Raw genomic sequence first — 8,586 nt, forward strand, 5'->3', positions numbered from 1 at the left:
TTGTCCTCCTCATGCTGTGATAAGACGGCTCCTACTTTAGAGTCAGAGGCGTCCACCTCCACGATGAATTGTTTAGTAACATCGGGCTGAATCAGGATGGGAGCACACACAAAAAGGGACTTGAGTTTTCTGAAGGCGGCATCATCCTCCGGGTTCCAGGCGTAAACCTTGTTTATGGAGGTGAGTTGGCTGAGCGGGGCAGCTATACTGTTATAATTACGTATGAACCGGCAAACCCAAGGAACTGTTCCAGTTTTTTACGAGTTTGCGGTATCTCCCATTGAGTGACGGCCTCAATTTTAGCTGGATCAGGGCGGATATTGCCAGCCTCAATGATGTAGCCCAGAAAAGGGATGGTGGACACGTGAAACTCACATTTCTCGGCTTTGACGTAAAGCTGATTTTCGAGCAACCTCTCAAGAACTAGACGGACGTGATGTTCATGTTGGGATGGATCGGTGTAATAAACAAGAATATCGTCCAAATAAACAAAAACGAACCTATAAAGGAAATCCCTCAGGATGTCATTTACTAGTCGCTGAAAGACCGCAGGGGCATTGGTAAGGCTGAATGGCATAACAAGGTATTCATAATGCCCCAACGGGGTGTTAAACGCCTATTTCCACTCATCTCCGTCACGCATGCGTACCAAGTGGTAAGCGTTACGGAGGTCGAGTTTCGAGAAAATCTTAGCCTGTTGTCTGAGTCTGAGCCTGAGTCAAACACAGATTCGAGTAATGGTAGGGAATATTTATCTTTGACCGTGATTTGATTGAGCTCGCGGAAGTCAATACATGGCCTAAGAGACTTATCCTTCTTCTCCACAAAGAAAAACCCTGCGCCGACAGGAGAAGAAGAGGGATGGATATGACCCAAAGAGAGGGCTTCTTGTATATAGTTTTCCCTGGCGCTTTTTTCGGGTCCCGATAGATTGTATAGCTTCCCCTTGGGAAGGGGAGCCCCATTTAACAGCTCGATGGAGCAATCATAGGGACGATGAGGAGGCAGAGCGCTAGCTTTGGACTTAGAAAAAACCGAACGGAGGTCGTGGTAACAGGAGGGGACATTAGAAAGGTCGATATCCTTCCCTAGACCAGGGTCAGGATATTAGTGATGGGCATGGCCGAGTGCAGGCAGTTGGCCATACAATAGGTGCTCCAGTTAACGACGCGAGGTGAAACCCAGTCGATATGCGGATTGTGTTTCTGGAGCCATGAGAAGCCGAAAATTAATGGTGTTTGAGGGCACTGAGTGACAAAAAACTATCTCGTAACCGGACATCGGACCTCAAGGAGGCGGTGACAAGGCCTTCAAAACTGTCAGCTTCTGGCTGTGAACATAGGTGGTCTTTAATGCGATCGTTCAAAGATTGATGTAGATGCCTTTGAGTGCGGGATCCGGCCAACCTGCTTCGACCGCCAAAATGCGGAAGTCGATTAGATGGTCACTTACCGGGCGGTTACCTTGTTTGAGACTCAGTAACCGCCAGGTGGCTTCTTCCTGCTTTCTGGGTTGGTCAAACATTAGACGGAATTCCCCAATGAAGCCGTCGAAAGGTAGGTGTGTGATGGGATGGGTGGCTAGGAAAGCCTGGGCCCACTGTAGCGCCTTGCTGCAGAGTGAATTAACAATCAGAGATATGCAGCTGTGATCGGCCTGATAATACCTGGGGGCCTGTTGGAAGATTAGTTGGCATTGAAGCAGGAACCCTCCGCAGGTCTCAACGTCGCCGTAAAAAGGTTCCGGCTGTAGAAGGACATTTTCCGGGGCGAAGGCGGAATAGGAAGTGGGGTTGTTGCCGGAAATAGCAACTTGGGCAGCGGCTGCAGGGGAAGAGGATTGACTGGTTAATTCAAACTGAGTCTGAGTGATGCTGTCGAGACGTCGAAATAGATCCTGCTGGGCTGTGGACATTTGAGTTAGAGCATCCGCTTGACGACTCAGGAGGTTTCCTTGCAGGGTGTTGGCGTGACGGAGCCCTTCCGGGTCAGCTGGGTCAGAGGTTTTGGCCAGTTCGTTCTGTCATGATATGACGCAGATTCTGAATGACCCAAGTGCTGGAACCCAGAAGGAGACTCGGACAGGAGGTAAATTTTTGGAAGATTTAATTTGGCTGAAGGTGAGTGTTGGCGTCTTCCCAGAAGGTGGAGCGTCAGCTGGCTGGAGGCGTCTTGACGAGGAGATCCAGGAGCGAAGCACGAGTGACCAGAGGACTGCGACCAGGTGAGTATCAGAGTGGATAATTCCTGAGGCAGATCGAGAGAAATAATTAAAGACATGAAACTTGGCAATAAACAGGAGCAAGGATAGGCCAGACTAAGCATCATGGGAGGAACAACGAACTGGTGTCGACTGAAGATCCACAGGCTCCTTAAGAAGGCTGCAGCAGTGATGAGGTGAGTGAGAACAGCTGGTCGCGTCCAAGGCAGAGAAGGTGGGGGAGGGGGAGAGTAACTGACAGGCCACCATGACATAATGAAGTGATTGAAAGTAAAAACATTCTTTATGAAATCTGTGAAGAATTGTTAGAAACTGCCTCTAACTTTTATTACACTAATGATTTAAACTTAATTCACTGAGCAAGTATTGTCATCTCAAAATTATATTACATTTGAAGAAAGCACAGCCAAACTATTTTTCTCACAGTTTATTCTCATACTCCCTTTTTTCTGTGCATGTGTGATCTGCTGAGCAGGCCTCAGAATTATCTTCACTTTAGCCTTGGAGCTCCTCTCCAGCAGCGACCTGTGGGCGTGAATTTCACACGAGGTCCATCGGACGATCTTCTGAATATGCAAATGCAGGCTTTATATACCAAACCCATCTCTGAGCACCATGTTCATCTGTCTTTCCCCTTCGTGTTTGTACGAAGTAAAACCTCCACAAAACATAGGTAACTGTCTCTGAGTCTTATTCATTCATTTCTGTGTGTAGGAAGCTGAAGGGGAACGAACCTAATTAACCTATTTTACAGTCCTGTTTAGAATATCCAGTTTCCTCACATTTGGTCCTTCGAGCGCGGCCGGCAGGAGCCCTGGACACCGCTGGAACCCCTTGGGGAGGGTTGTCCGAAAACTGTGCGCGGTCTGAGACCACGGTCTCAGCATTGACCCATCCGACTTCAGGATCGGTGACCCTGCCCCTGGATCCGGTGGTGCCCTCGGTGACGTCGGACCCTCATCAAATAGCGAGGTTCATTGCTCGAACTGAGTATGCCACACAGAAAGTCTGTCCTTTCTTTACTTGTTAGGGTTTATGTTGACTGTGTCTGTGTCCTTGAGTGTGCGTGCATCAATTTTGGGGAAAAATTGAGACACGGCTGCACTGCTGTGCGGGCACGTTGAGCAGAACAGCGCCTGCAGTAAGGGCGCTGCGCGTGCACGAGTCATCCTCCGCGGACGGCAAAAGTGTGGACAGCGCGCAAAGCTGCAAGATTAGGGGCCTTCCTGTCACGGTGGAATGGCAGTGTAGGGATGGCAATATAAGCATGAAGTGTAGGCATAAGGGTAGGTACCGCCGCGTGGACCGACTAAATAAGGCTGTGTGCCTTAACTTTTGAGGAGAGGTGTCGAGAGCTGTGTGCGCGACTTTTGAGGAGAAGTGTCGTGAGCTGTGTGCGCGACTTTTGAGAATAAATGGTATTGGTGTCGTGAGCTGTGTGCGAGACTTATTGAGTATAAACGGTGTAGGTGTCGTGAGCTGTGTGCGCGACTTTTGGGAATAAACGGAGCTCCGGGGAAACTATGTGTGTAACGCTTTTTATGTCTCTCTGTCTGTGTCTGAGTGTGCCTTTTTCGACACTTCCTGTGGTGTGTGCTCACTTTGATTAATGCCTCGTTATAAAACAACATAGTGACTCAGTTGACAAATAATTAGGTTTCTTTTCTGATTCTCCAAGCTTTTTCTGCTGATTAGATTCAGCGCTGGAGAATCCATAAAACGGGTTACTTGGGTGGGAACTCTGGTTTGTGATTGAAATTGAGAAGCAGGTTCTCAGGACAGCCACATCCGCAAATACCATCTTTGTAGAAGCCTGGGTGGACCCCGTGTGAAAATCACACCCACAGGTTACTGTGGCTGTGCTTTCTTCAAATGTAATATAATGAGATGACAATACATGCTCAGTGAATGAAGTTTAAACCATTAGTGTAATAAAAGTTAGAGGCAGTTTCTAACTGTTCTTCGCAGGCTCATTCACAAAATCTGATAAAAAGTGGTTTGGTCTTCAAATATTTATTTTTGTGTATATAAAACAGTATTTTCTGGTCTATTATATGATACCACACTGAATAGAACATTTTTTGCGTGTAAATGAACTGGCATTACAATTTTGGAAGAATATCAAAAGCAGAAATCTTCCCAAAATGTTTTTATAACTCCACAGTTAAAGAATAAATGATCCACAGTCTCAATCCACAGTGAGATCCACAGTGAGAAGCTGTAGCGGATGGGTGTGGACAGCACCTTGGTCTCCTGGATCATTGATTACTTGTCAGACAGGCCGCAGTTTGTCCGGCTGGGCGGTGTCCTGTCTGACGTGGTGACAAGCAGTGTGGGGACCCCACAGGGAACTGTGCTCTCTCCCTTCCTGTTCACTTTGTACACCAGTGACTTCCAGTACATCTCAGAGTCTTGCCATCTTCAGAAGTTCTCTGATGACTCTGCTGTTGTTGGCTGCATTAATGGTGGGCGGGAGGAGGAGTACAGGGATCTTGTGGATAAATTCGTGATATGGTCTGAAGAAAACAACCTGCTGCTGAATGTGGAGAAGACCAGAGAGATGGTGATAGACTTCAGGAAGAAACCACCAGCTTCCCAGCCTCTCAGCATCTTTGGCAGAGAGGTGGCAGAGGTAGAGGAGTACAAGTACTTGGTAGTAACCATCGACAACAGACTGAGCTGGAAGAGCAACAGCACTGCTGTGTATAAAAAGGTCAGCAGCAGACTCCATTTCCTGAGGAGGCTAAGGTCCTTCAATGTGTGCAGCAAGATGCTTGAAATATTTTACCAGTCTGTTGTGGCCAGCACTCTGTTCTTCTCGGTGGTCTGCTGGGGGGGCAGCATATCTGCTAGGGACAGCAATAGACTGAACAAACTGATCCGAAGAGCTGGCTCTGTAATTGGTTGTAAAATGGACACATTTGGATCTGTGATGGAGAGGAGGACTTTAAATAAGCTGGTATCCATCATGGATAATCCTGAGCATCCTCTCCATCCTGTTCTAGATGGTCAGCGGAGCTCCTTCTCCAACAGGCTAAGGCAGCTTCGCTGTCACACAAATCGCTTCAGGAGATCTTTCATTCCTCACTCCATTGGACTCTATAACTTGTCATCCATGTGCAATAGATAAAGTCATTTATGGTCCGTCTATTTTTTCTCTCCTGATGTGGCATGCAATACGACTGTTCTAATTCACTGATGTTTCTTTCCGATTGATTGTTCTGGTTCTCTGTTGGCATCTATTGTGTGTATGTTTGTATTTTGAGCCTAACGCCGACGCTGCAACAACTGAATTTCCCAAGCTGGGATCAATAAAGTATCTTTATCTTATCTTATCTTAATGTCCTTTAGCCAACAGAAATGGTTGGAATTAATTGATTCATAATTGGTGTCAGTGTTGTATTCAGCTCAAGAAAAAAATAACAAAGAAATGTGGCAGTTTACACCAGAACCAGCCAGCCTTATAAAAAAAGACACAAACTGATGCATGTTAAGTGTTAACCAACCACATATAAATCTTAATGTGAATTGAACTATACAAGTATGTTTTACTTATGAATGAATAAATGAAAACTTTATTAATCCCAACAAGGAGAAACTCTCGATGAACCAGCACCACAGGATACACACACATCTCGAGAGGTTACTGAGGTCAATGCTGAGCGCCTTAGATGACCTGCGCCGGCGCACCTTTGTATAGCATGCAGATGGACCACGATGAGGGCCGGGGTTGCGTACAATGTCTTGATACAAGAAAAAACTACACCGTTTAAACACAAATAGCACATATTCAGACAAAGCACAGTTCATGAGGCTCAGGGGGGACGGTGGTGGGCGGGAGGGGGGGAGGGGCCCATGAGTCTGTCCATCAGGTGCAGCTCTGCGAGCCAGGCACATCTTCCGGGCAGCACACAGAGGAGGGAGGGAGGGGGTTGGGAAGCCGAGGACAAACAGGGAGGGGGTGAGTTGCAGTTATCAACCCTAAGAACAGCTGCTGTAGTCCACTCTGTAGAAGCGGCTTTGTTTTGGTGGAGCCAAGGACAGTTGTCCACAGCTCCTTCGGGGAGTCTGATTAGATAAAATACTTTTGGGCGCCGGCAGGTTGTTTGTTCTGCTGGCAAAGTCCTGTGATTAATAAAGTAAAATAAGTGATATGTTTTGTTCTTGTGTCTGTATGAGTCAGGGTTTTAACTATTTCTTTGACAAAGAGAAGAACCACACAGGAAACGAGAATTTTTGTTACACTTCTGCAAAAGGAGTCGGTGTGTCACAGCTGACTTTCCTGTGTCCTGTGACAACACAGGCTACCATAGGCTGATTGTATGCACATAAATACACAGAGCCATTGCATGACTTGCTTCCCGCCCATATTTAATAAATTTGCCTGCTGCAGGGTGAGAGCTCAGAGCAGATCGGATCGGAGACGAGACACGTTGCTGGTTGCTGACTCTTCTGGCTCTCCCCTTGCAAAGGTTGGAACACTTATGCAGACTGTTGTGTGTTTTGTTCTCTTTCCCATAGCACAAACAGGCTCTCTGAGGTCGTGAACCATCTGAACCTGGGGAAGCCGCAGACATTTTTACAATCAGCAAATCTTAAAAACAGTGTCCAATGTTCTCAAATTTAAGCCAAAGTCAGAATCCAGAAAATTCAAGAGCTCAGTGTGTGACCCTCAGTCGTGTTCATCTTGGATAAAACACAGCGTAACGTGAGGGTGTGGACTTTTTGTTAGGAGTAAGCCGGCCTGTGTGGGCTTCAGTGTTACAGTTTAACATCTGTGTTCTTGGGGTAAATGTTAGGCCGTCTTAAAGAAAGCCCAAACCACTAAAAACACCTTCAGTCAAAGCCAAACTAAGGCAGCACATTACAGAACCACAGCCAAGCAGAGAACTTCAATAAGAACCACCACAGTTTTACAGATCTTCCTGCACGTAGAAATAAAGTCTTGAGACAAGGTACCCTAATGAATTTATGTTTTGTATTACAAAGTCACTATTGCCGTGGAAAATGTGGTTGCCTGTTTTTTTTTTTAACCTGTACATTCCACTTAAAAAAAAAGCCAAACAATTGGGGAACTTCATTAAAAGACTACATAAGGAGTGGTGACAGCACAACTGAGGCCCAGTTGACTTCGCGAATGACAACTCCATACGTAGATTTGCTGAGAGTCTGCCCAACGACATTTTCAGACACTGACTGTAAAAGGAAGAAAGCCACCGTGGCCACTTCGTTTAAGGATCTATAGAGGAAGCATCAACTGGTGACTGGAATCAAGCCAGCCCACTCTCATCAAACTGCTGTCAAGTGAGCCATGTCTAAGTACCATAACCATTCGGCCTGCAATAACCGTTCTGGGTCCTTTCGACTGAGGATACTGTCAATACGGTAAGCCCACTTGGACAAACTGCTTAGCCTGGAGATCTGCTCGGGCTCTACATATTTTCATTTCACGTTTCTTTTTGTAACTTAAAGTTCTTTTCCCTCGTAAGTTGTGTCTGACATTATTCTTTATTTTGTTTATAGAGAGATTTTGCCACAACCCACTTTGTAAAAAGATCTGTGGCAGTTAGAATGAACCTGCTGCTCCACACAGAGAGAACCGTGTCTCTGAGCAGAGCAGCTGGAGTCTCGTAGCTTCGTGTTCGCATGCAGGGAAGATGCTTTGTTACAGTGTGCGGTCCGGAGAAGGGTTCAGAAGGCTGTTTTTTTGGCTGCAAATGCACTTAATAAGTCAAAGTCAAAGTCAGCTTTATTGTCAAATATGCTGCATACACAAAACATCCAGCACAGATGAAATTGATTTTTTTCTCTCACCCCACAGTGCAAGCAGCTTATAAAATAATAAACAAAACAAATAGATAAAATGACAGTAATAATAATAAGAATAACAGTAAACTAAACAGTGCAAAAGAGCAATGACATGGTTAAAGTGGCAATTTAAAGTGACAACAGTGCAAAGAGCAGTAAGTACGGTAGATGAGTCAGTGATGGCAGTCTGTGGTGAAGATGATGTTCTGAACTGGTGTGAAAGTTTTCAATGTGAGTTTGTCTCACAGAGTGGAGGGGGCAGAGGGGGTAGGGCAGGGAGGGAGTTGAGTTTCCTTATCGCGTGGTGGAGGAAACTGTCCTTGAGTCTGCTGGTTCTGGCCTGGAGGCTTTGCAGTCTCCTCCCTAATAATAATCATAACAATAATAAAAGCACCCTTAGAAGATAATCTCGTTATGTGTCGGACCTCTGTTTGTTTACAACAGACCACATAATAACTTCTTCTATGGTAGTATCGTGTCAGTGGAAAATAATGTTTACTTAATTTACCTTTTTCTATTTAATCAACATTATGACAGGTGAAGCTATGCCTCACTTGC

The 8,586-nt window shown here is 45.8% G+C and overlaps 1 protein-coding gene across 1 annotated transcript in view; it reads left to right on the forward strand.

The window, feature by feature from the left end:
- The first annotated feature begins 6,630 nt into the window (after positions 1 to 6,630).
- Positions 6,631 to 8,586, forward strand: part of LOC105355675 (uncharacterized) — a 30,154-nt gene continuing 28,198 nt past the window's right edge. Inside the window, exon 1 of the mRNA XM_078930554.1 lies at positions 6,631 to 6,692. The gene's annotated coding sequence lies outside the window, so the exon portion shown is untranslated. The remainder of the gene's footprint in view (positions 6,693 to 8,586) is intronic.

The sequence above is a fragment of the Oryzias latipes genome, chromosome 14 (genome assembly GCF_053564925.1).
Source record: "Oryzias latipes strain Hd-rR chromosome 14, Olatipes_Hd-rR_3.1".
Taxonomy (NCBI): Eukaryota; Metazoa; Chordata; class Actinopteri; order Beloniformes; family Adrianichthyidae; genus Oryzias; species Oryzias latipes.